The 4,797-nt window shown below is 41.6% G+C and overlaps 1 pseudogene across 1 annotated transcript; it reads left to right on the top strand.

Moving 5' to 3' along the window:
• Window positions 1-3,956: 3,956 nt before the first annotated feature.
• LOC308438123 (small ribosomal subunit protein eS8-like) lies at window positions 3,957-4,579 on the top strand (annotated as a pseudogene). Its single transcript has one exon. The product of its transcript is annotated as a small ribosomal subunit protein eS8-like (transcript).
• Window positions 4,580-4,797: the final 218 nt, after the last annotated feature.

Below are 4,797 nucleotides of genomic sequence, written 5' to 3'. Positions count from 1 at the left end.
AACCCCTGATACTCTATTTGATCTTGTATTTCCTGCTGTGAGTGTTTTGTTCTCCTTTCTAAGAAGGACTGAGGCATCCACCTTCTGGTCTTCCTTCCCTTTGAGCTTCATAAGTTCTGTAAATTGTTTCTTGGGTATTCAGAGCTTTTGGGCTAGTATCTGCTTATCAGTGAGTGCATACTATGCGTGTTCTTTTGTGACTGGGTTACCTCACTCAGGATGATAGCTTCTAGTTCCATCCATTTGCCTAGAAATAGTGAAAACTATTCTCAACAATAAAAGAAATTCAGGGGGAATCACCACCCCTAACCTCAAGCTATATTAAAGATCTATCATGATGAAAACCACATGGTATTGGTACAGAGATTGGCAGGCAGATCAATGGAACAGAACTGAAGACCTAGAAATGACCCCACACACCTATGGTCACTTGATCTTTGACAAAGGAGCTAAAAACATTCAATGAAAAAAGACAGCATTTTCAAGAAATGGTGTTTGTTCAACTGGCAGTCAACATGCAGAAGAATGCAAATCAATCCATTCTTATCTCCTTGTACAAAGCTCAAGTCCAAGTGGATCAAAGACTTCCACATAAAACCAGGTATAATGAAACTAATAGAACAGAAAGTGGGGAAGAGCTTAGAACACACAGGCATTGAGGAAATTTTCATGAACAGAACACCAATGGCTTATGCTTTAAGATCAAGAGTTGACAAATGGGACCTCATGAAATTGCAAAGTTTCTGTAAGGCTAAGGACACTGTCAAGAAGACAAAATGGCAACCAACAGATTGCGAAAGGATCTTTACCGATCCTACATCTGATAGAGGGCTAATATCCAATACATATGAAGAACTTGAAAAGTTAGATTTTGGAGAATCAAATAATCCTATTAAAAATGGGGTACCGAGCTAAACAAAGAATTCTCGCCTGAGGAATATCTAATAGTGGAAAAGCACCTAAAGAAATGTTTATCATTTCTAGTCATCAGGAAAATGCAAATCAAAACAACCCTGAGATTTCACCTTACACCAGTCAGAATGACTAAAATAAAAAATTCAGGTGACAGCAGATGTTGATGAGGATGTATAGAAAAAAGAATACCCCTCCATTGTTGGTGGGATTGTAAGCTGGTACAACCACTCTAGAAATCATTCTAGCATTTCCTCAGAAAATTGGACATAGTACTACCTGAAGACCCAGCTATTCCACTTCTAGGCATTTACCCCAGAGATGCTCCAACATACAACATGGACACATGCTCCACCATGTTCATAGCTGCCCTATTTATAATAGGCAGAAGCTGAAAAGAATTCTGATGTCCTTCAACAGAGGGATGGATACAGAAATTGTGGCATATTTACACAGTGCAGTACTATTCAGCTATTAGAAACAATGACTTCATCAAATTCAGATGTATTTCTACATGGCTGTTCATGCCTTTATCAAACCCAAGAGTAAGAATGCTATACTCAGTCTTAGATTTTGAGTTTTCAATGTAAAATTGAGTGCTCTAAGTGAAACAATTATCCAATTTGTTTGCTTTTCTTCCGTGACTTGCTCTAGTCATTTAGGAAACTTTTGTCTTGAACAGAAAAAAAATTTCACGTTCTGAACACTGTGATACTCACTGTGGCCCACACTAACAATCAGGGTCCTCACAGGAATGTTTTAAAACGTACTGGAGCTCAGGTTATTCATCAACAAAAGAGAAGTGATAATTCATGTAAAAGTGTTTGCCACAGTCTTGGGAAAGTTTACTTATCCACTCTCTTTGAAGTGTCCCAGGGGTGCTAAACTCTCTACACGTTTAGCCTGTGCTCACTTGCACACCCTTGCTCATACTGATCTGAACTAAAATAGTCACCAGGGAAGAGAAGCTTTAACTTGCCCATAGGCTCCTGCTGAGCATCTCCCTTACCCCCACCTCTTTCTCTACTACATTTATGGATAATTGTATATCTGCATATATTCATGTATGTAAATATAAGCATACAAGTGCCATGGCTTGTATGTGGAGGTCAGAGCACAACAATCTGTTCTTGATAACTACCTAGTTTTAGGCATGCTTACTTCTCTGTACATTTCTGTATAAGCCAGGCTACATGGCTGATGAATTTCTGGGAATTCTTCTGTTTCTGTCTATCATCTTCTTATAGGAACACAGGGTTACACTGGATGCTACTGTGCAGAATTTACATGCATTACAATTATTCTAGTCCAGGTACTCATGCTTGTATATAAAGAGCTTTACCACTGAGCCATCTTCCCAGCCTCCTTGCATTACATTGGTATAATCCCTCCCTCTCTGGCCCTGCTATCACGTATAGTATATTGGGATTCTTCCCCATGTTCCTTAGTCCCTTGGAGCCGCTGTGATTGTTCCACTTGTCTCAGGACATGCTGTCATTTGTTTGAATCAGAGTTCTCTAAAAGGCCAGTCAGATCAATATCGTAGTATTTTACTTGTTCATTATTCTCAGTGGCATTAGCGACACTTTGAAGTCCTTGTACACCATGACCATGTGTAAGCCATTCTCTGAGGAGGAATGTTATGTCCCCAAAGAGTGGATACTGAGGGGCCGATCTTTCTCTATTTCGTTTCTTTAATGATTTTTATTTATTTGAGAATTTCACTGAACATATCTGATCATAGTCTTTCTCCTCTAACTCCTCACACATTTTCCTGCCTTTCTACCCACTCAACTTTGTATTTAAACACCTCTTAAGACCAAAACTCTAAATAAAACAAAACCCCCAAATATGGAATCCAGTTTACGTTGGATGAGTGCTGAGCACGGGGCTTCCCCTGGAGTGTGGTTGATACACTCAGTGTTACTCTCTGTGGAAGGAAATGTACTCTCTGTCTTCCAGGAGGCGTCAAGTGTCAATAATGTTTTCAGTGAGGGCGGGACTTCCCGCTCCCCTCATCTTCTCACTTGAACTTGTGTAGGTGTTATGCATGTGGCCCCAGTTTCTGTGGGTTCTGTGGGTTCATCTACACTGAGTATCTAGAAACTGCAGCTAGTCTTCTTTTTCCTACACTTTATTCCCCTGGTTTCACCTTCTAATACTAGATAGAAGAGAAACAAAGTGGAGAGAGGAATTAGGAAACGCTCTGATTCTAATGTTTTTCGTTCTGATGCTTCTTTGGCCATGAGTACTAGACTACTAACAAAGTACAACCAACCTCTTTCAATGACCAATCACCATTCGCACAGCTCATATGACCCTAGTGCTTATATGTCCTCTGAAACGTTCCCAGAATTCCAAATGTCCCAGAATAACATAATTTATCTGTAACTAGCAAAACCATTCCAGAGCATGAGGCAAATCATAGGCATCTGCTTCGATCAGTCAGAAGCAACCCACATCCCTAAACTTGGGACTAAAATGGGAGCACATTCTTAGAAATATTTTTTTTTTTTTTTTTTTTTTTTTTTTTTTTTTGAAGAAACCAAAATTGCAGAAATATCAAAAATTTCACCACAGAAAATTGATTTCTTTAAAGTCATCCACTAAAGAAGCTTTTCCTTGCAGTCAGTGATAATTAGCATAAAAAGCCACATTTGGCCAATATGCAGAGAACAAGAGACTGGAATTCTGGGCCCACAATTGGTTGTTTTTATCACAGCCCTTTCCTCAAGGCTCAGGGATCAACTTCATTTCTTGCTGCACCCGCTGAAAGGAAGGGTTCTCCCGTACAGTCAGAACCAGACATGTTCCTTTCCACTAAGACAGGCCTGCTATTTGTTCTCAGTGCTTGGGTATCAGCAAACTATTCATTTTACAGTTGATGACAAACATCTGGGGCATTGATGAAGTCTTTACCCTTTTCATTATTACAATAAAAGTTAGAAGAAGCCAGGAAGTCGCCATGTTTCTATCAGGAACAAAATCATGGTTACTATGCTTTTAAGAACTACAAGGGAGCTCTTTCCAGCCAGCGCCAAGTGATGGGCATCTCTTGGGACAACTGGCACAAGCGCTGCAAGACGAGGGTAAGAGAAAACCCTACCACAAGACGCGGAAGTGTGAGTTGGGATGCCCTCTGCCAACACTAAGATTGGCCCTCGCCACATACACACACAGTCTGAGTTCGGGAGGCTCTAAGAAGTACCGGGCTCTGAGAATGGATGCGGGGAACTTTTCCTGGGGCTCTGAGTGTTGTAACCGCAAAACAAGGACCATTGATGCTGCGTACAATGCATCCGATAACGAGCTCGTCCGCACGAAGGCCCTGGTGAGACCTGCATTGTGCTTGCTGACAGCACACTGTGCCGGCAGCGGTACGGGTCCCACTGTGTCCTGCCCCTGGGCCGCAAGACGGGGGCCAGGCTGACTCCTGAGGAGGAAGAAATGTTAAACAAAAAGTGATCGAAGAAAATCCATGAGAAATACGACGAAAGAAAAAAGAATGCCAAGACCAGCAGTCTTCTGGAGGAGCAGTTCCAGCAGGGCGGGCTTCTAGCCTGCACTGCCTCAAGACCAGGCCAGTGTGGCAGAGCAGACCTATGTGATCGAAGTCAGGGAGCTGGAGTTCTAGCTGCGGAAGACCAAAGCCCGGGAAGGCAATTAAACCATCATTTGTAGCTTGTGTAATAAAGGTGTTTGCTGTTCTGTTAAAAACAAGACAAAACAAAACAAAAACCAACAAACAAACAAAAAAACTACAAGGGAAAACATATTAATAAAGTGCATTCTTGCACTAAGAACACCTACGGCTTAGGGACCAGGGACGTATGCTGCTCGGTTGGTCGCTTGCCTAGCAGGCAGGAAAACCTGTTGATTCATGAC

Source organism: Micromys minutus, assembly GCF_963924665.1.
Source record: "Micromys minutus genome assembly, chromosome: 27".
Taxonomy (NCBI): domain Eukaryota; kingdom Metazoa; phylum Chordata; class Mammalia; order Rodentia; family Muridae; genus Micromys; species Micromys minutus.
Note: the sequence above shows the minus strand (reverse complement) of the source record. Positions and strands in the feature narration are given on the sequence as shown.